The sequence below is a fragment of the Mustela nivalis genome (genome assembly GCF_964662115.1).
Source record: "Mustela nivalis genome assembly, chromosome: 18".
NCBI classification, from domain to species: Eukaryota; Metazoa; Chordata; class Mammalia; order Carnivora; family Mustelidae; genus Mustela; species Mustela nivalis.
The window spans coordinates 3,229,359-3,251,871 of NC_139037.1; the positions used below are offsets into that span (position 1 = coordinate 3,229,359).

The 22,513-nt window shown below is 61.1% G+C and overlaps 1 protein-coding gene across 10 annotated transcripts in view; it reads right to left on the minus strand.

Annotated features, from left to right (window-relative positions):
• GSE1 (Gse1 coiled-coil protein) overlaps positions 1–22,513 on the minus strand; it is a 385,871-nt gene that overhangs the window by 52,973 nt on the left and 310,385 nt on the right. The window lies entirely within an intron of this gene.

Below are 22,513 nucleotides of genomic sequence, written 5' to 3' on the forward strand. Positions count from 1 at the left end.
CATCCGATTGCCAGACGGGTGGTCTGCTCCCATTTCACAGATGAGGCAGCTGAGGCCGGAGCCGCTCAAGGTCACGTGGGCACTGCTGCCCCGGGAGCCACGCCTGGAGCGGCTCACACCTGCGGTGGTGCCTGCCTGGCCCCGCCGCGGGGAGGCCAGCGGGCGCTCTGCAGGAAACCACAGCGGCCACCGGGGGGCAGCAGCGAGCCGGCGGAGCGGCGGTGCTGGCGGCCGCCAGGCGGGCTGGCCCGGGGGAGGTGGATGACACTCCCTGTCGGTGCGCCCAGCTCGAGGAAATTAGTAATCCGGGAGCACGGCCTCCGAGTTTAAGGGTGGGAATTGCTCTCCTGCAGCCCGCGCTCCTCGCTAACGAGGTTTGTAGCTTGACTCCTAATTTCCCGCCACTGGGGGCTCGGGCTGGCGGGCCTCCATTTCCCTCCAGGCGCCTTCTTTCTCTTTCCTCGTCAGCAGCTCCCACCGCACAGCCCTCCTGGACCTCCGCTCCCTCGTGCCCATTTGCCCGGCAACAGAAGGCAGAGACAAAAGGTTCCGGGTAAAAGGGCACGATGTGGGGACGCCTCCAGGAGCTGGGACATCCGCCCGGACCCTGTGTGCCATGGGGAACAGGAGGCAGATACCTGCTTGCCTGCACCCTCGCACCCCTGCCAAGCCGGCGGCCCTCACCTGGCTCTGAACACCTACTCACACGGATCCCTGCAAATCCAGCCCAGCCTCCCGGAGAGCCTGGAACCCGTGAAAGCCGCAGAGCCAAGATCAAAGAGCCGACAGTCGAGGATAAGCTTGAGGGGCTCCCTTAAACCACCCCCCCCCCCAGGCTAGCAACTGAGAAGGATCTGCTGGAAAGAAAGGGAGGCCTCTAACCACGAAGGTGGGGCATTCACTGGCCTTCCCAGATACAGAGCAGAAAATGCCAGTCCCACGGCTTTCCCCCCGTGGATTCAGAGCCCAGGCAGCAGACACCAGCGCAAGGTGTGGACAGAGGGGGCTTCGGGACGCCAAGGATCTGGGAAGCCACCAGGGAGGGCTGGCCACTTAGCTCACCACCACCATGTGGACCTACTTGAGGGGAGGTTGGTGTCCCAACACAGGGGGAGCACCTGGTCTGTGATAGCCTCTTGAGGCCGTGGAGGGAGCCCCGTGTCCTTCTGGGGTCAGCGGGAGGTACAAGTAGTTTACCAGTGCCTTGGGCCCTCATAGGGGCTCCCAGTCCACAGGGACACCACCGCCATCACCCACCCACAGACCCCTCATGCGGCATCTGAATCGGCGCCCAAGCAGCAGGGACCTGGACGGCGCTGTGGGTGGAAGGGAGTATGGCTTTTGCCGTTCACCAAACCCCCAACATGTGCCAGGACAGCCCAGCCGGGGTCTTGCAACGTGAGCCGCGTGAACCCCACTGCAAAGCCGGGGCTAGGAGACCAGAGGTTAACTAACTTGCCTACGATACACAAATCCCATCCAAGCCTGATCCAGAGCCCGGCCATCTGCCTCTCCCGGGCAGCCCGCGTGCAGACGCACCTGGGGGCAGGGGTACCCATCACCCAGAGCGCGACACCTGGGGATTTGGGCAAGCCCTTCAACAGGAGTGGTCCACGATCCCCAAGGCCACCAGGCCACGAGTGTCACATGCACAGGCCCCAGACCCCCAGCACCAAGGGCTGCTGGGCAGGGGGTCTGCCCTGGCGCCCCTCCACCTACAGCCTGCCCTGTGGCCACACTTACCCCCTCCCCAACTCAGACACCACAGTCCTCTTTCTCTTTCCAGCCACCACTGCCCAGGAGCCTCTCCCTTCTTCAAAGCCGGGCTCAAATCTTATCTCTTCCAAGGCTTTTCCCATCCCCGCCTCTGGAATTCCTCCCTCCAGGCACTGGGTCCCACAGTGCAGTGGGCCTTAGATAAAGGGGGGGGGGGGTGTCTACGTGTGAGACAGAGTCCCCAGGCCACCCTACAGGGCTCCCGTCTGGGCCAGGAGGGAGCATCCCTAACAGGCTGGGAGAGGGGTGTCGGCGTCCGGGTGGTGACTGGCGCCCCAAGCTCTCCTCCCGGCTGCCCCCTCCTCCCCTGGCAAGGCAAGCCCAGTGGGCAGAGGCACTCCATGTAGCGGTGACCCGGCCCCAGCAGCCAGGCACACTCCTGCCCTCAGACTTCACGCAGATAAGCTGCAGGCAAAGAACTGCACAGAGGGCGGTGGGGGGAGGAAGCACGCCTGAGACCCCCCCCTCCGGGGGTGCTGGGGGGTGACCCAGCCCCCACGCCCTCTCCGCCGGCTCCCCGAGGGCCAAGGTCACCTGCAGGGGAGCAGCAAGGGTTAAGGCCGGGTCGGCTCCCTTGGCCACCCTTGGCCGAGGTGACAGGAGTTTGCCTCTTAACCCCGGGCTGCCCCAGCACTTCCTGCCCCTCCGCCAGCCTCGAGCTGCACCCGGCACACAGCTGCGCTCCCTCACAATCAGTTAACAGCTGTTTTGCATAGATTTTCAATTCTAATTGCCTCGCTTTGTGAGCGCCGCCGAGCCCCGGTGAATGGGGAAGCCGCCGCGCGGCGAGGCAGCGGGCGGGGAGGGGACACTCGCGGGGACTAAAAGGAAGCCAGTGTGTGCGGGGCGGGCGGCCTTTATTTCTTTTAAATAAGAAAAGCACACCCCTGCCACGGACGGCCCCCCGCCCCCTGCCTCCCCCACCCCAGCCCCGGAGTCTGAAAGGGCCCCCCAGCCCCAGCCCGGGTCTCCTGGGGGCGGCGGCCGGCCCCGCCCCGCGGCAGGAGCCACCCCCCGCCCCCAGCCTCCAGGCTCCCCGGTACCCAGATATGGGAAGCTAATTGGACAATAAAGTTGAGCTGCAAGCAAACGCGCTCTCTGGAGACAGCTGGCATCTATAACAGAGAAATATTTGCATTTAAAACCTTTAAACTTTAGACGGCGGGGCCAAGCCAAGGCGGGAGGGGGAGGAGGTGGTTGCGGGGGGGGGGGGGGGCAGCGACTCTTGGGGGTCCAAAGAGGCTTTTCTGCCATTGCTGACCCCCCACGCCCACCCTGAGCCCACAGCCTGCAAGATGCCAGTCGCCTGGGTGGCCGAGCCACGGGGTGAAACACCTTCTCAGGGTGAAACACCTCCTCGCTTGCCCTGATACCCCCTGGGGGAGCTTGGCATTCCCTTCCCAGCTGAGCTCTGGGGGCGAGGGTTCCCCACCTTCGGATGGGGCCTGAACTGCTGCCCATCCCCCCCAGACACCTGGGCAGAGCATCAGGCCTCACTCCACAACCTGTCCCTCCCCCGGCCGCTGGAGGAGGGAGGGAAGCAGTCCCCACAGCTGAGCTTCCGGCAAGAAGACACTTGGCAGCAAGGGGCCCCGAGGGGGCACAGCTGCGCGAGGGCACTTGACCCCTTCCGCATTCAGAGCCCTCTGGGCTGGCGCCACCCTACCGCCCGGATGAGGAAATGGAGGCGCAGAGACATCACCCCGCTTTCCGAGGGTGCCCCGGGCATCTCGTCCTCCACACTGCTGGGGGGGGGGCGCGGGGAGCAGGGCTTCATTTTCTGACTCGCCTACTTCCCATTTTTCATATTTGAGAGAAACCTGGCCACATTTTCCTACTGTCAACATTCGCGATGTAAAGCAGGAGAGACGACGTTCCTGAGTGGTCTTCCTTTATTTAGGAGGCTTTTAGGGAATCACAGAGCGCTCAGGATCCCCAGCTCCAAAGTGCCGCTCCCTGGCAGGCCCGAGTGCCAGGCTCTCCTTCCAGGGCAGCCACGGAAGCTTCCGGGGTGGGGACGGCCCCAGAACGGTGGCCAAGGATGTCAGCGAAGCCAAAACCACATGCCCCCTGACCCGTTGACGGCGGCGCAGAGAGAAGCGTGCTCCTCCCGACCTCTGTCCCCACCAGGAGCGGCGCCATCTGGACTCCTGGGCCATCAGTGTCCAGGCTGGGCATTCCAGGCCCCAGATCCTGGGTCTTTCCAGCGTCCCCTTCCTCTTGAGCCCCCCTACCTGCTTCCACACCCCCAGCAGGTTTTTCCACTCTCTCCTCCGACACATAAGCTCCTGGGTATCTTTTGCGTGTTAACCTCGGTCAATGACCACCCCAAGAGCAAAATGCTGAGGGGCCGAGACCCTGAGGCTAGAGGCATGGGCCTCAGTAAGGCTGCAGGGCCGCAGGCCACCGCCGCCTGCACTCACAGAGCCTGCGATCCACCAGCGAGCATTTCCCACCGCTTCAGTGAGGCCTCAACAGGATAATCAACTAGAAGGGGCCTTGCACAGTGCCTGGGACACAGCTGCAGCGCAACAGAACTGCTTGCATTGGCTGTGAGGAGGAAAGGCAGCTGCAAATGGGAAGTCTTAGGAGGAACCACTTCTCAGACGGGGGCGGGGGGCAGGCTGGCCGGCCCAACGGGGAAGCGGCACTGGCTCTCTCTTACAGGTCCCAGCAGAAACAACCCTCCCTTTGCCCACATGCAGGAAAAGGCCTTCGGGAGACCACCACAGCCCCCTGCCCCGCTATCGGCACTTCCTTCCCAGAGACATGCATCTTTCAACCCCCCCACCCCAACCAGGCGCCTGGGTGGCTCCATGGGTTATGCATTGCCTTTGGCTCAGGTCGTGATCTCGGGGTCCTGGGATGGAGCCCTGCATCGGGCTCCCTGCTTGGCGGGGAGTCTGCTTCCCCCTCTCCTTCTGCCCTCACTCTTGCTTGCTCACTCGCAAACAAAATCTTTAACAGATTAAAAAAAAAACACCTGACCCACCCCAATGTCCCCCACCACCCCACAGATGAGTGGCTGAACAAACGTGGTCTCTAGCCACACAGAGGGGTATTATCCAGCCACAAAAAGGAGCAGAGTCCAGACGCAGGCCACAGCAGGGTGTCTCCTGGGAAGGGGGCAAACACGGGTCTGCCCCACGCTGGACGCGAATAGACCCCACGCAGGCAGCGTGGTTCATCAGTGGCCTGAAAGTGCAAACGATCGAAAACATCCATCAAAAGACAAGTGGGTATTAAAGCCCATGGGCTGTCTGCAGCCTGGAATATTCCCTGGCCATACGAGGGAAGACAGAGGGACACGCAGGCCGAGAGGGTGCGCCTTGAAGGCAGCATGCTAAGGGACAGAAGCCCGTCCCAAAGGGCCCCATCTCGTAGGACTCCAGCCCTAGGAAATCCAGAAGAGGTAAAGACAGAGGGACACAAAGTCCAATGCTCATCGCCAGGGGCTGCGACAGAAGGAACGGGGAGTGGGGCGCCTGGGTGGCTCAGTGGTTAAGCCGCTGCCTTCGGCTCAGGTCATGATCCCAGGGTCCTAGGATCGAGCCCCGCATCGGGCTCTCTGCTCAGCAGGGAGCCTGCTTCCTCCTCTCTCTCTCTGCCTGCTGCTCTGCCTACTTACGATCTCTGTCTGTCAAATAAATAAAATCTTTAAAAAAAAAAAAAAAAAAAAAAAAAAAAGAAGGAACGGGGAGTGTGGGCTCCCGGAGACAGGGTTTCCTTTTGTGGAGGGAAAAAAACAAGTTTTGGACCAAGACGGAGAAGGCGGTTACCCCAACTTGGGAATGTAGTCAATGCCTCTGAAGGTTCACTTTAAAATGGTTAATTCTGGGGCTCCCGGGTGGCTCAGGGGGTTAAGGCCTCTGCTTTTGGCTCAGGTCATGGTCTCAGGGTCCTGGGATCAAGCCCCACATCGGGCTCTCTGCTCAGCAGGGAGCCTGCTTCCTCCTCTCTCTTTGCCTGCCTCTCTGCCTACTTGCGATCTCTGTCTGTCAAATAAATAAATAAAATCTTAAAAATAAAATAAAATGGTTAATTCCACCTCAATCTAAATAAATAAATAAATAAAGATCCAAGCTGAAGCCCCTCGCTTGTCCCGGGGGGCGGGGGGGGGGATTGGGGGCAGGGAGTCCACAGGGCAGGACCTCCGACTGCGGAGAGCCCCCAAGCAGATGCCGCGTGGAGACAGGCCTCCCTGTGAAAATCCCTTCCCCGCGGTGATTCCAGAGAAACCAAGACTGTTCAAGCTTATTTCCTCCCGCGGCATCTTCCCGGCCCCAGCCGGCCCCTCACACACACAGACGCGTTCAGTGAGGTCTCCGCAGACCCGGCCTCCGAGCCCTGCGGGTGCACAGTGCACAGGGCTCTGTTTGGCCTTATCAATCGTTCTGGGCCCCAGGGGGAGGCCAGGCCTTGCCCGCGCTGAGCAGCTGGAGGTCAGGACAGGGAAGGGCACACACCTGAGAGCAGGCTCCGGCCACCAGGCCCCACCCGGCTGGAGAGCTGCCAGCTGTGATCTGGGCACGGCCTGCGGGACCAGGGAAGCTAGACCCGCTGCGGGTCGCTGCCGGCCGGGACGCCCTCTAGTCCTGGAGCCCTGATCTGAGGCCAACGTGGGCCCTTCCCGTGGGGACGAGGGTGAGGTGGAGGGCGCAAGAGCGCTCCCATAAACCCACACATACACTGGCCCAGTGTCACCTCCTAGGCCCGGAAGCCCAGTGGACACAGAAATCTGGGTGGTTTCCTCAACAGCTTCTCAGGAACAGCCCTTCTTTGTAAAAATTAACCAGCCGCCCTTGCGCCGGCTGAGGGGGTTTTCCTCTCCCTGGGCAGTCGGCTCACTGGACAACACACCTGGACCCCCCGCCAGCACTCGCCCCCATGCAGGCAGGCCACAGGCCCAGGGGAGCACTGGGAGACCTCGAGCCACCCTGAGTCCCAGACAGATCTGGGTAGGCCCAGCCACTTGACCTTGCTCAGCAGCAGACCGGGAGATGTCCTAGGACCCAGTTCCGCAGGATTTCCAGTAAAACCCACACCTACTCCTAAGGGGTCTTCAGAACCTTCAGGGGATCCATTCCCCAATTTTCTCTGCACGTCCGAAAGCCTTCCGAGTTCTTTAAGGATCAAATCGCCATGAAGAAGCGACATTTGCACACAGGTGGGCAGCGCTCCTGCCCCATCTCCGGGGGCCTTGAACCCTCCCCCTCGGTGTGGGGAACCCGCCCAGTCTAGGGTTCCCCGAGTGCCTCCCGCGTGCCAAGCGTGCTGCTCTTGGGGCAGGAGGCCGAGCGGGGGTGAACCCTGCAGCCTCCCCTTGGAATGCTCTGCACTCCCCCCCCCCCCAACCTTTCGGGATGTCAGTGCCTGACAAATTTCTGGATTAATGAATCTGCCGCCTGTCATTAAAATCCCAAGCTGTCACCAGGACAGTAAGATCCCAGTTACCCTTACCATCGCCAACTGGACAAGCAACACGCACAGACACCGAGACCTGATGTGAACAGAGGGGGCGCGCTCCCCGGGGCCTCGGCCCCCGCTGGAGGCCACTGCGGGGGTGGGCGGTGGGCCTGGGACCAGAGGTCAACGCCAGGCCCGGTACTGCTGGATTCAATCCTTGCTGCACTGATGTCTTTATAATTCGGTCTCCCACACGGAAATAACCAAAAGAAAAAAGGTTACACTTTACTCGCCACTTTCACAGCGGGAAGCTGCTGGAGCCGAGCCCCAGGGCACAGGCCTTGGCTGTGGCCAGTCTCAGACGCCTCTGGGTGTTCAAAGGCCACCTGCCCCCGCAAAAGGTGGGAGGTGCCGCCGCACTGTCCTCCCCTCTGAACTACCTGCGGGCACCAAGAAGGGCCTTCATGTTCCCTCCTGCGCAGGGGGCCCATCCAGCCCGGGTCTGCAATGCTCCCAGCCTGGGACACGCTGTTCCCAAGCTCCAGGCTCCCACCTGGGCCTCCACCTGCCAGCCACGGCGGCTCTGCACCCGCCCCCCAGCCTCTGCTGCCTCCCCCTCAACCCGGGCATCCCACTGTGACCCAGCACCCTCCCCTCCCGGGCTCCCCCCACCCCATCGGGCCCTGCCTCTCCGGCTTTGGGTCTCCATTTTCACCTTCACCCTCAAGACCCCAGGCTTCCAGCTTGGTGGTGGCAACTTGCAGATCCACACCCCAGCCACCCCACCTTTCCGACCGACCCCCCCCCCACCCCCCGTCAGGAGCCTCTTCAGACACACCTGCCCCCCCCATCTGCCTGCCCTCCCCAGCCCTTCCCCAGTCTCTCGCCAGGGTGCTGCTTCCCTCTTCCCGAAGGCCCTGGTTTAGACCCGCCTCCTCCAGTAGCCTTCCAGGATGGGACTCTAACTCCCTATGGAAGCTGGCCTTCCCCTACCAAGGGTGACTTGAGTGTTCTGTGCTCTGCCCTGTGCTCAGGACAGGACCAGCCACTGGAGAGGAAAGGGGCCTTACTCATTTCTGGGCCTTCACAAGCTCTTAAATAAACACTTGCTGTATGGATGTAGAAGAAATTAGGAAGCCCCTTGGGAGGACAGAAACCCTCATCAGCCACAAACGCTGCCCGCATCCCTCCTGCCCCAAAAATAAACCCAGCCAGAAACAGAACACGGGAACCTCCTGGAACACATGCACGGAGCCCTCTCTTTCCAGAATGCTGAGTGTCTTCCCAGAGCTGATGAGCATGGGGTTTTTTCCATCGGCGCCTACAGAGTCCCCGTCTTCGATGCCACACCAATCCCTCCCCCTAAGAGGAGCTAGGACATTCTGCAGAGTCCCCAGGAAACAAATGCTGGATTACTGGGTTTGGGGTTTTGGGTTTTTTTTTTTTTAAACACTCCCTGATGATCTTAAAAGAAATGCGCAAACAGGCACACACGGCGGCCTTCCCAACTCCCTGCCAGCCCCGCTCAACACCAACCTCTGGGCCAGAGTTCCAACCAGCCTCCTCTCGCAGGAATGACGGCGACACTGGAGGAGGCTCTGGCCTTCCCCGTCCACGGGGGATGGCGGCTCCCGGCCCCTCCCCGTGGCCCACATACAGGGCTCGTGGCGGGAGGCTCCCCGCGGCTCCCCGCACGGACCTGCCTGGCTAGCAATTTGAGCCGGGGTTGGCACGGCCCAGCGCAGGAGGTCTATTCCTGGCTCAGCCGGCAAATTGCTCCGTGACCTTGGGAAAGTCCCCACGCCGCCTGAGCCCATCTGGGAGCACCGCCTTCGCTGCTTGCTACCGACCGGGGTGGCGCGTTACAAGCAGGCCCGGCTGGAGGTCACGCTGTTGGAGGTGACCCCGGTGTCACTGGCCAGCTGCACAGAGCTGGGGGAGGAGGGCCTTCTGCACCACACCTAGAGGGCCTCCGGGGGCACGGCCTCAGATGCTGCCCCGACCTCTGTCAGAGCGGGACAACTGCCACCTTCCTGCTACGGACAGGAGCGTCCCAGGGCTCTGACCAAGGCTAGCTGGCATTGAAAGGAATGAGGAGGGGAAGAGGGAGGGGCCATCCAGAGCTTTCTCCCAGCCCCGGCATCTCTTCTGGGGATGCAGAGCGGCCAGACAGGTGAAGTGGAAACACCTGTTGTCCCAGTTGGCCTGCCTGCAAAGGAGAGACCCCGGACGGCACCATAACCTGTGACCTCCGAACTCCACACCCCATGCCCCTCCCCTATGTTCTGATTGGGGGTGGGTCTGGACTGGGGCCCAGGAACCTACATTCTCAGCAGGTAAGCCCGCCCCCACTCTGGGGGAGGGGAGCCCTGGGGCTCACCCTTCCAGAACCTCCCTGTCTGTCTTTCCAGCTTGTTTTGTCATCTGACTCGTGGCGTGATCCTCTTTTAAAAATTAATTTTAATTTATTTCTTCCCCGCCTCTCTTCCCCCCAAAGAATTCAAAGCAGCAATGCCAGCCTCTGATACGGAGACGTGTTTATTATTTTTACGTTTCTCCAGGAAGCTCCCCGGAACTCGAAGGGGAATTATATTCAGAGAGAATTGGGTCCCCAGCGTAAGTAAACATTATTCATTTAACAACTTCTATCGACGCGTGGAGATGTGCGCGGGGCCGTACCCAGAGCCGTCTCCTGTGGCTGCTGTGAGATTTAATTCACAACATCCAAGAAAAATAATTAGGGGGAGTGGGAGAGAGGAGGGCGTGAGGAGCGCCACGGCCCTGTCCCCACCCCCCCCCATCCGCCCAGGGGCTCTGTCACTCTGTGGCCGCGGCTCCACCCACTCAGGGACTCCACACACAGACCAGGGGGCCCCGGCTGCACAGGACCTTTGGGAGCACGGATTTCCAAGCTCAGACCAGCCAAACCACCCCTCCCCAGCGCTCAGCTGTTGGGGAAGCAGCCCCAGCCCAGAGCGTCTATTTGGGGGGCCCGGCCCCAGGAGCCCCTTCCCTGCCTGCTAGCTGGCTACCCAGCTCCCCTGGCCTTGGCTTCGACCCTCAGAGGTGGCCGAGGGAGCCCAGGGGGGCTTAGGTGTCCCCACTCAGCTCTTTGGAGGGCGGGTGCTTTCATTAGCACGTGTAAATTATCCCAGCAATTCCTGAAAGATCGAAGTTGTTTTTCATTGTGCACCTCTGGAGGTGGCACACAGAGCTACCAAGTCAGGTTCTCTGGGAGGGGTGTGGGCACTGCTGCTGAGACCAGTGACTGGAGGGGAGAAAACCAGGCAGGGGGCACGCTCACCCCTCCCCATGTGACCAGGCCAGCACTCCTCTCCCGGGCCTGGAGGGGTGGGGTCGGCAGCCCACGCTGCGGACGGACGTGGCACCGGGTGGCACCCAGAAGGCAGGAGAGCGGACACCGTGAGCACACAGGAGACAGGACACGGGCCCTGAAGAAAAAGGAAAACATCTTTCTTTGCAGACAGGTCCCTGCGGAAGAGGTAAACGCTCTTCCTGAAACCATCCAGAGTTTAGGCGAGAGAGAGGAGCCACATCTCCCCACTTTTATATGTTTTTATGCTCCTAACAAGCCCATCCTCTCCGAGCCCCAGGACTGCTCCACATCCGAGCTGGCCCATGTCTGGCTTTCCTCTCTACCATTCCAAAAGACAGCATGGACACCCCCTCCTCCAAATGCCTCCCAAATCTGACCTCTAAAGGCCAGAGAGGTTCGGTGATCAGATCCAAGGGACACAGCCCTAGAGATCAAAGATTCGTATCTGATTCCCAGCTCAGACCTCCCCTCCTCATGGGAGAATCCAGAAAGTTCTAACCCAAAACCAGTTAATGGCCGAGGACAGCCTATCTTTTGGTTAAGACTATGCATATGTGGGGCGCCTGGGTGGCTCAGTGGGTTAAGCCGCTGCCTTCGGCTCAGGTCATAATCTCAGGGTCCTGGGATTGAGTCCCGCATCGCATCGGGCTCTCTGCTCAGCAGGGAGCCTGCTTCCTCCTCTCTCTCTGCCTGCCTCTCTGCCTACTTGTGGTCTCTGTCTGTCAAATAAATAAATAAAATCTTTAAAAAAAAAAAAGTCTCTGCATATGTGAATGCTTAGAACAGGGCTGCTCCCCCGCCCCCCCCACCCCCCATACTTTCTGGAAGACTGAAATGTCCTCTGAGCTGTCCCGTCTGGTCGTCACCAGCCACGGGCGGCTGCTGAGCACTTGAAATGTGGCCAGTAAGCCCCAGGATCTGAAGTTTTAATTTTAACTAATTTATTTATTTTTTTTTAAGTAGGCTCTACACCCGGTGCAGAGCCCAACGTCGTGTGAGCCCAACTCCTCACCCTAAGATCAAGACCTGAGCTGAGATCACGAGTCAGAGGCTTAACCAACAGAACCACCCCAGGCGCCCTGATTTTAACTAATTTAAAAGGGGAAATTTAAATGTAACTAGCCATGCGTGACTAGTGGCTACTATACTAGACAGCAGAGAATATTAACAATAACCCTTTTTCTGAGTCACAGACTGATACTCAGTCCGAGGTACACGGGAGCTCATGGAGAAAATTATCCGAATATCTGAACTCGGGGCTTCCAGAAGAACGGGACATGGAGGGGTGCCTGGGTGGCTCAGTGGGTCAAGCTTCTGCCTTTGGCTCGGGTCATGATCTCAGGGTCCTGGGATCGAGCCCTGCATGGGGCTCTCTGCTCCGCAAGGAGCCTGCTTTCCCCGATCTCCCTGCCTGCCTCTCTGCCTGCTTGTGATCTCTATCAAATAAATACATAAAATCTTTAAAAAAAAAAGAGTGGGACATGGAGCTACGTTGGGTTCAGAACCCCCGTCCCCTGTCTGGCCTCGAGGGGGTCTCTGGAAAAGCCACACTACAGAGACATCACAGGAGACCAAAAACGCTCCTCTCTGGGAAACTGCCTTGAGGCCTCATTTCCTGAGTGCGGGAGGGGTCTGTGGCTGAGGCTTCCCCCCTCCCTGTAGGGGGGACACATCAGGATGGAGTCAGAGGAGCAGATTCAGGCTTCCTGTGGGACACAGCAGGGGGAGGGGCAGCCCAGGCCGCCAGAGAGGAGAGCCCACTTAGGGGCGGAGAAGGAGGATTCTGGATCAAGGGGCAGGTGGATGGAAGGAGGGAAGAAGGAAGGGGTTAATGGATGTGCGGACGGACAGAAACCAGGAAACATCTGACGTCCCAAGTCCCGGCCACACGGACGGCGCCCAGCACTCTCCCAACAGGCCTCGGTGGCTTTTCAGGAAGCAAGACACCGATGGCTTCTAGTCCGTAAGGTCGGTCGCAACACTTGAAAAGGAGAAACCGAGTGCGGAAATTCGCCCTGGGGCTCCTGGTGGCCAGGAAGCATATTGCTCTCCCCTGGGCTAGGCCTCTGTCTGGGGAAAGGGGCCTCGAGCTCTCAGGATGCCTTCTGTCAGGCTGACAACCGGAAGCCAAGCCCCCCAGAAAAAGGATGCTTCCGGGGTCTGTCTGGTGCAGGGTGCGTGCGTAAGCCCGGCAGGGCCAGCTGGCGAGGCCGGGGAAAGGCCTTCCAGGGACAGTGCTGTCCCCAGTGGGGGCCGCAGGGGCCTGGGAGGGGGTGAGGCGGCTCCTGCACTGGTTTGACCCCACAGATGTCCTGGACGCAGGGACAGCAGGCCTGGCCCGCCCGCCCACCCTCGCCTTTCCTCCCTGCAAGCCCCCCGGGGTTCCTTCCCCAGGCCCCCTCCCGTCCTGGGTCCTTCCTACCGCCTGGGATACCTCTGCATGGGCATAATCTGCACGGCCCCCTGCCCCGGGATCGCTAGCAGAGGGCAGCACCCATGCTGTCCCCTTCCATGGCAAGGCGTCGCGTCATGCCCCTCGGCGGCCCCAAGTACTTAGGGCAGCCGGACTTCATCCCTCTCGTGTCGGCGGATGCTCCCGGCAAGCCAGCAGGCAGCAACACGGACGGCCTCGTTCCACAGAGGAAGCAACAGCCACGAAACGTGCTCACATCCCGCAGCAAGGGGGACCCCGTGGGTACATCTAGAACCCAGACTCAGAACACAGGGAAACGCTCACCCCATGTCTGCTGGATGAAAGTGCGCCCGGATGAAGGAGCCAACAAAGGACTGTTGGAAGCAGCTCCCAACGGTCCGGGGGACCGAGGCTCGGGGGGAGAGATGTGTGCAAGGCAGGCAGCCCTTACAGAAGGCCCCGGCCAGACGACCTGGCCAGCCCAGGCTCCCCGACTCCCCCGGAGACTCCCGGGCTCACAGATGGGACCTGCAGCACGGAAAATAAAAACACGCCTCCAGCAAAGAGCAGATGGAGAAGCTGCCTGCGGTGGGCAGAGATCTGAGGGCTCTGACCTCTGCCCACCTGGCCCCGCTGGCGCCCCAGGATCCGGGGCCCCGGCCCTCCCCAGCGGGCCTCCTGCCCTGGCTGTCAGAGCCGGGCGCAGACCGCAGGCAGGCCAGGCCTTGGACGGCCCCCACGGGTCCCTCCCTCCCCCAGGCCTCACTCCTCCCTCCCTTTTCTGCAAAGAAGTCAAATTTGCCACTCTGATGCATTAACCAAGCCGGGTAATGAATGGCGAACGAGAGAGACGCAGGCCAGGCGCGGACCCCAGCAACCGGGCAATTTTCCAGGCTGTGCTTCCGAGCCCCTCCACTCAACCCACTCCCCCCCCCAACCGCCCGCCCTCCCCAGCCCCCCGCCCCCCCGTAAGAGAGAAGCAGCATGCTTCTGTCATCAGAACCGCATTGTTCTGGCCAGAAGAAAAAACGGGTCCAGCAGATGGCAGGTGTAACAAAAGCAGCTTGCTGTGGCCAAAGCAATTATTTATGTAATTATGATTTACCACTTAACCACATGATCTTTCCGCAGAGTCGTGGGCAATTAAAACCAGGGTGACTGTGTGGATTATGCAAATGGCTGGAGCCCAGCGAATAAAACTGGAGATTAGACATTCACACAGGCAGGAGCTGGCACAGGGCAGCCCCCGGGGTGGGGATGCGGGGAGCAGAGGGGCCTGTGGGGAGGGGAGGCCAAGGGGCCGGGCTATGGGGGGGAGCAGGAGGGAGAGAGGGAGAGAATGGAGGGGAAGGGGCTGGGCGAGCAGGGGAGGGGGGAGGATCTGGCTGTGGGAACGGCACCTCTCTGCTCCCTGCTCGGGGGCCCCCAGGCTGCCCTGAGGGATGACATCAGGCCCAGGGAGAGGAGAGTCAGGGCAGCTGGGCCGCCAGGCATGGCTGGGCCCCATGGGGAGGCACCCCAGGTTGACCTGCAGGCCAGGCTGGACCAGACATGCTGACTCCAAGGACCAAGGCCACCGGCAGCCAGGCACCAGGGCCTGTGAAGGCGGCTGGGGGCTCTGGAGGGGTGCAGGGACAGGAGGGGACCTGGGCGCCTCCGTCCAAGGCCCTAGAATACCCGTGACTCCCCGGGGTCCCCTGAAGCCGCAGCCCCGCCCCGGCTCGGCACTGTGGTATGAATCAGTTCGCCTGCTCTTCCCCATCCCGGGGGCGCGGCACCCGTGGCCCCATTCCACAGAGTAGGAAACTGAGGCTCAGTGAGGTTCAAGTACTTGCCCGAGTGGTCTTCCCGAGAGGCCGCGGGGCCAGCTCCCTTCCTGGAGGGCAGGCCATTCGCTCTCTTCTCTGGGGCCTGTCCTTGGAGCGACTGCCCCACGGGGAGCGGCTGCTAGCAGGAGCTGCCAACAGGCCTGTTCAAGTAAGTGACACCCAGCAACAGTGACCTGCCTGTCCAGAACGTGGGACTCCCAGGATGGGCCCCAACTCTGGGGCTGGCCAAACAGCCGTCTGACCCCAGCCAGGTCACTGTCCTCTCTGCGCTCAGTTTCCGAACCAAGGGACAAGAAAAGAGAAATGAGTCCTCTGTTCCTTACAGCTGGAGGGGCCGTGGATACCCAAACATGACCCAGGTCTCCTCAGGATGGCTGAGCAGAGGAAGGAGGGACCCAGAGAGAAATGAGCAGCTGCTGGGAAGGCCTGGGGACCATGCTCGGGGCTGGCTTCCTCTATTACTGATAGAAGCAGCATCTAAAAGCACCTACACGGGGGCCCTGCCACACCCGCTCCACAGGCTGGGGCGTCTCCCCCTCCATAAGCCTCCTAACAACCCTGTGAAGTAGTTTATTGTTACTGTCACAAACAGAAGCACAGAGAGGTTAAGCAACTCGCTCAGGGTCACACAGCCGGCAGATGGCCGCTCTGGGGCTGTCGTGCACTCGTTCCCGCCGGCACTCCTCACACAGCTATCAGCAGCCCCGAAACGCCAAGCTCGGGACCAGAAGTGAAACACAGAAACCAACCTAAGAGACAGTCCCCCACCTCAGGAAGCGGGGTTCTGCTGGAGCCCATCTGCTGCGATTAAGGCAACCCTTCCCCTCCAGACGCTCCTGGAAGGTTCTGAGACACGGGAAGGGGGTCTGGAAAGGAAGACCCAGTAGAAACCTGTTCCTGCTGTGAGTTTTCTCGCATTCGATCAGCGCCCTGTCCAGCGGCCGGGTGGCCTTGGGCCACAGGTGGCACATCGAAATAAATCAAAAAGTAAATAGAAGGAAAGCTCTGCTCCTCGTCAAGGGAGGCACATTTCAAGTCCTCCACAGCCCCACGTCGGTGGTGCCCTCCAAATGTGCATCGAATCCCTAGAACATTCCACCACCGTCCAATGTGCCGCCGGACAGCGCTGGCCTGGAAGGTCAGCTGTGGGAGGCCAGGAATTTCCGTTTTGTTCGTGGACAAATCCCAGCACCTGGACAGAGCAGCCTGGCTGTTCGCTTCTGCCGAGAACCAACGAGTGACACGCGTCTCCTTGGAACGCGGTGTCGGCGTGGAAAAGGAGCAGGATGAGAGCCCTGGTGAGGCCGGAGCCCTGACCGCAGGGCCTGCTGACCAGGGAGGCAGCCCGCGCCACCAGCCGGAGCCTGCCGAGGTCCGGGGCGAGGTTTGGGGCACAAAGCCCCCACCAGCTCGGGAGACCCCCCCCCCCCGCACTGCTGCCGACACCTGGTGACTCTCTCCAGGAGTCTCTCCGCTGCCCCAAGCCAGGCCACAGAAGGAGGGGCGGCTCTCTAGAAGCCCATTCCCTGCCAGCGCAGAGTCCCCAGGAAAAGGGGGAGTGGAGAGAGGACACCTGGGCGCCCAGGCCTCCCGTCCCATAGTCTCAACGGCCGTGCTCGCCTCCGCCCTCCCGGGGTTGGGGGTCTCAGCTCCGGGGTCGGGGGCTGGGGGAGCAAGGTCACAGAAAACTCCGCCTTAACAATCTGTGCCCGGGGTCTCTTCAGGAGCCCTGGGATAAAGCAGGTGCGGCTTGGAGGGGACCCCATGCCCTGGGGTCAGGTGTTCTCTCTGATGACGTCAATGGACGCTCCCCTCAAAGACTGTCAGGAGAACCCCTCATGCCACATCGCCGGGGTGGGGGGGACGCCCTACCGCATCTTCACGCGCTGGGGAGAACAAGGCCTAAGGCAACACCCACGTCTGGCCTCCCCGGAGATGGGCGGGAAAGGGCAGGTGGCCTGGGCCCTCCTCCAGCCGGGTCTCAGGTGGCCTCTGGGTCTGTCCCACAGGCACCCGGCTGCACGCCATCCCCAGTCCAGTGCTAGAGCCTGTCCTGTCCCCCAAGAACGCTGTCCTTAATCCCACAGACCGCCGGGCCACTCTGTACGCACAGCACTGTCCCGCGGATCCCCCTGCTGAAACTTGGGGACGTTCTGCGGGCCGCCAGCAGGTCCCAAGAGTAGGACCCGGGCCTGACCGCAAAGGCCAGCCTCCTTCCACCGAGGAGCGGCCAGACCCCTCCACGCCTGCTGTGTTCCCCCCGCCCCCGACAAGCTGTCTCAACCGCCCCCCGGCTCCCGGTCTCACGCGTGCACGTGCGGGCTCACTCACACCGCTGCTCACACGCTCACACGAAACGCTTCCTAAACGCTATTCCTTTGAGGAATTAACTGGTGATATAAAAAAGGCGGGATCCACCCCTTCCCAGAGACACCAGGGAAACTCCAACCGGGGCCTGGGCCTGACCAACCGCACCCAGCTCAGCCTCCGATGGGCGGCGGGTCGGCAGCTCAGGGGGCACCAGCGTGCACCCACTCTCCCACCCCTGCCGCCGAGCAATGGACCCGCCAGACCCCCGGCCACCGTGCAGGCCCCGGACGGCATCTCTGGGCGTGATGCCTCCCGGGCAAACACCCACTCCAGAGATGAAACCGGGCCAAGCGCTCTTCTTGCTCTGGCTAGGAGGGTGGGGGCAGGGGAAGGGCAGGTTGTGGGGGGCAGGCGGGGGCTGAAGTCAGGACGGCCAGGCGCAGAGCCGGGCTGGGGGCAGACAGGCCGCAGGCCCCCCCCCCGGCAGCCTACACCCCAGCTCGACAGAGGCCGGCCTCCCTCCAGGAAAGCACTCTGCCGCCTGCCTGAGTTGATAGGAGATTTATGCAGCCTGCAAAGTCGGGAAATACAGAGGTATTCCTGATAATACTTGTCCTAGCAAAGGGCACGGGCAGGGCCCATCAATCCCGCGAAATAAAAAAGAAGGTCCTGGTTTTGCTTGTTCTTCAGAGGAGGAGGAGAAGAGCCTTTTAATCGCCTCATTTGGAGAGCTGGCTGGGGCTGTATGTCATCCGAATTACAGATTCAGCATCAATTGACCAGATGTGGGGGCTCTCTCAGGGCCCCAGAGGACCATAAAGCCGTTCCCACACTGGTAATTAGCAGACAGAGCGGCCCGGCTGGGCCCCGGCCCCCCAGGGCACGCTGTGGGAAGGAGGGGGCAGCGCCAGTCATCCCTGGGCACAGGCAGTGCCTGCTCCAGGTTTAGGGGCGGCCTGAGGGGCTCGAAGGTCCACCCTCCACAGCTGGACTGAGACCACGTAGGGGACATCACATCGGAAAAGCAGGTATGCACAAGGCTCCCTTTCTCCCCAGCAGGCGCGGTGGATGCATCCGGGGGCTCGGCCCAGTTCTGCTCTCCTGCAGGGTGCACGGAGTGGGATGCCAGAAGTCGGGGGCAGGTGGGGGAAACCGAAGCTGCTGAGGACACTGTTCCCACCCCCAGAAGGGTGGCCTCACCAGTTAAGCTCCTGGCAACTGGGAAGGGCTGGAGAGAACCAGGAGGAGGACCACAGGGAGGTTATAGGGGTGGGACCCCAGCAAGACTAGAGGCTGAAGCAGGGGTCCGTCCGGGGCTGCCTGTCCTGCAAAGACTGAACACTCTTCTTGCCCAGACGTGAGAGGCTCTGAGGCTGGAGGCCGTGGTTGGGACGGGGAGCCAGGGACCACCAGCCCTGCTAGCACCAACTCCCTGGGGACAACTGGGGGCAGCAGTGGGTTCTCGTGTGGGAGAACTTCCCGGGGGGTCCTAACAGGTTCCCCCAACCCCCTCAACCCAGGGCTCTACTCTGTGAAGCCCCCACGGGACCCGGGCACACACCTCCAGGGCCCCGCGCTGAAGGTGGGAAGCCGAGGGCACGTCCCCAGGACCCCAGCAGGTGCGTCTGCGTCCCCCGCGCCCCCCCTTGGCGCCCGACCACCCGGAGCCCCACATGCACACTGCCGCTCCGTTGGTTCTGCTGTGATGTATTTTATGAACGTGCAGATGGCATGGCTAGGGCCAGGGGGAAGGTTTTACCTTGGGATAAGAAATTAACACTGGCAAATAGCAAATTTACTGCATGTATTTTCATTTTCCTAATACCAGCACCATCTGCTAGCAATTGGGGCTCCACATCGCTGTTTTCCCCCTATTTCTCCCGCCCGTTCTTATTTATTTATTTTCATTTTCCGCAGTCGGCCCTCCAGACTCCCGCCCGTGGGAGTGGGGGTTTCAATCCTCCCACCAGAGTGTCCAGGCGGTGCCCAGCGGCCCGGGGCCAAGGGCCACCCCGTTTGTGCTTCTCCGGGCTACTGAAGGAATAAGGTGCCCCTGCCTACATTCCATGCCTCGGAGGGGCGACGGCGCTCCCCGTGAGACAGACAGACATCAACCAGCCCACACTCCCAACTGAGGTTGCTCCGTAAAAACCAACTACAGGAAGCCCCCTGGCAACCGTGGGCACCTCTCTCTCCCTCATGACTTGCTGCAGTTATTGAAAATTTAAACGTCAGCCAGCATTGGGTTCCGCACGCGTGCTCCCCCCACAACCCGCTCCGAGGGCAGGAGGTGTGATGTGGGCTGGGACACCTTTCGGGCCCAGCTCACGCTTGGGAGCTGGAAGGATCCCTGGGTCTGAGGCCATGCTCAGCTGAGCTGGGCGCTGAACGGTGTCCCCCCTCCCCCCTCCCCAGAGTCTCAGGTTGGTAGCTCTGCTCCCAGGACCTGAGACTGGGACCTCATGTGGAAACAGGGTCATTGCAGATGTCCTTTAATTAGCTGACATGAGGTCACAGGAGCAGAGGGAGCCCCTAATGCAATGGGGCTGGCGTCATTTTGAAGTGTGGACCCAGAGACAGACGCACATGGGCAGATACTGTGAGGAGACTTTTGGGGGAAAAGGTGGCTGTCTATAGGCTGGGGGAGGGGGGCCTGGGACAGATTGCAAGGACCTCAGAAGGACCAGCCCTGCCGACAGCCACCTTGATTTCGGACTTCAGGACCCCAGAGCTGGGTGAGGATACCCGCGTGCCATCTCAGCCACGAAGCTGGGGGTCCTCGGCCACGGCGGCCCTGGGACACTCATAGCTCATGAGCCCTTTCCTGGACCTCTGATATGAAACAAGTCACTACCTTGGTAAGCCTCAGACGACATCATTACTGTCCTACGTCCTAGGTAACGGACAGAAAATTTATCAGTGTAATAACGGCAGTCGGCCATTCTGGGTACTTAACGTGGAATCCTGGCAAAGCCCCATGTCTTACCATGAGGTAGATTCTTCTGTTACCATTTTACGAGGGAGGGAACGGAGGCCCAGAGAGGTTAAGTGTTTTGCCCAAGGTCACACAGCTGATGAGTAGCAGAGTCAGGAAGCGAAGGCAGGCGGGCCAGCTCTGAGTACACGCTCCTCATGGGGCACCATGTTGCACCTTCGGGCCCTTAGAGGTGAGACTGGGGGCGGGTGGGTGTGGGGGCAGGAGACCTGGCTCAGTGTCCCGCCTGAAATCTCGAAGGACCCTTGCTAGCGTCGTCGTCACCAGGCTGACAAGGTTGGTAACTGAAGCACAGAGAAAGGAGGGAATTTGCCCAGGACCATGTCCCGGTGCCGGGCTGCAACGCAGCGGAGGGTTCCGGACTCCAGCTGGGACGGAGCAGGAAGCCCTCTCTGCGTCCCAGCCCAAATGGAGGTACAGCCAGGCAGAAAGACAGCCCCCAACACCAACGCGCCAAAGCAAGAGGTCAGAGAAACGGCGAGCAACACTGGAGACGCCCGCTGGGGTTGGCGTCCCCGAGGCTGTGCAGGCGGCCGGAAGGGGTGAAAGAAGCCCAGCCAGCCCAGGCAGAGCCACCGGCCAGAGCATCCAGACAGGCCCCTGCGGCCACGCAGGGAGAGACCTCGGGGCTCCCGGAGGCCAGCGTCACGCAGGCTCGGAGGCAGAGCTGCAGAGGCTGGTGCCTGGAGGCCAAGCGCGTTCTCTGGGCCCATCCTCTCGGCCCGCTCCTGAGACAACAGCAGGTGGACGCCATGGCTGCCCTCTCTCTCCCCTCCCTGCAAACTGCCCACAGCTCATCACGCCTTTTGGTGAGTTTTTCTCCTCCCCCCGACCTTTTAAAAATTGCCCTGGCAGCGCTTTCCCATCAGCAAAAGGGAGGAGGAGGACTTGCAGCCCTGTACCACGGGATCTGGCCCTGGAACGGTTCCCCCGGTGCATCCCGGGTGGGCCCGTCACTGGTCACGGTCCAGACCGTGCAGACCCCACTAGTTCTTCCGCAGGGGTTTGGGAGGGAGGCTGTGCGGGCAGTGGGGGTGGGGTGGCCTCGGGCAACCTCTGCGTGGGCACAGGCGCTCCGCTCCACCGGAACTGGCCCCCGTGAGCCCCTGCTCGGCCCCCGCGGCCCCCGCCAACTTTTCCGGCCAGAGGGAAGCAGAGCACGAGATTGGAGGATAAAATTTGATTTGAAAGAATTTTATCGCTCATCCCAATGATGGCTTTAAATATTAAAAAGGCATAAAACGGAGGGGGAACGGAAAACCCGAACCAAGTCCCAGCCTCAGACGGCTTTTGCCAAACAGGCTGCCATCTGAGTAAGGAGGGCGGGGGGGGGGGTGGTGAGCGGGGAGGGGGCTCCCTCTGCCTCCCCGACCTGCTGCTCTGCAGACGGTTTCAGAGCAGCCTCCCGGATCCCCCCAAACCTTACCCGGAGACAGGTAATACATTCATTATTGATGGATCAGTACCCGGAGAGTGTAAATTACTGAAACAAACACGGCATAATTAGGGCATTAGAGGGAGCGTGGAGGGAGGGCAGGGCGAGCCGCACTTGGCTGTGGCTTTCATCTTTGCAGGTGTTCGTCTCAGCGGCAGCCAGCGTCGCAGCCTGCTCACCATATGCACATCCCGGCTAGCCAGTTCTCAGCTGGGAGGTCCGCTGGGAACTCCCTCCTGCCCAAAAAGAGGGCCCCCCCACAACCAGCCAGGCATCTTGGGGAGCAAGCAGAGGGGACGAGGCAGGTCTCCAAGCATGTGCTCGCGTGCGCGCACACACACAGCTGAGCACGCGCACAAGCACACGCGCGCGCGCGCGCACACACACACACACACACACACACGCAGACACGCACACAAAGACCCAAGGCCAGCGTTCGGGGCCGTGCAGCTGGCGAGCCTGTGTCCCCGTCCCCATGCGTGCCCTCAGGATTTCATGACAAGAATGAAACTGATCAGGCAGCCTCCAGTTCCATAATTAGGGCCAATTGAAGGAGACAAAGAAATCTACGGAGATCACAGTGGGAAGCGGTGGTGACGAGCCCTGGCTTTGAAACAGCATTTTGTACTCACTGGACCATCACTGTCTTGACAGAAAAGCGGCCTGCCTCCTTTCTCTCGCTCCCTCCCCCCGGGGCAGGGGCGGCCGGGGAGGCAGGCTCCAGACAGCCCCCTCCACCCACTGCCTTTTCTGGGTCAGGCCTCATTTTGGGGTTTTTGTGTGTGTGTGTTTTGGCAGTGGGAGAAGACAAAAGACAGGCGCGGAGAGCAGACTGCCTCCCAGATGCGTCTGAATCACGGGGAACTCGGGAAGGTGACGAACTTGCCGGCTCTCTGGGGCAGGACCGTGGGTGCGCACGCGTGTGTGACTGCGCGTGCACCCACACGCTGGCATGAGAACGTGGGCGGGTGCGCGAACGTGTGGGTCGTGGCGGGGGGGCGGACCCGAGAGC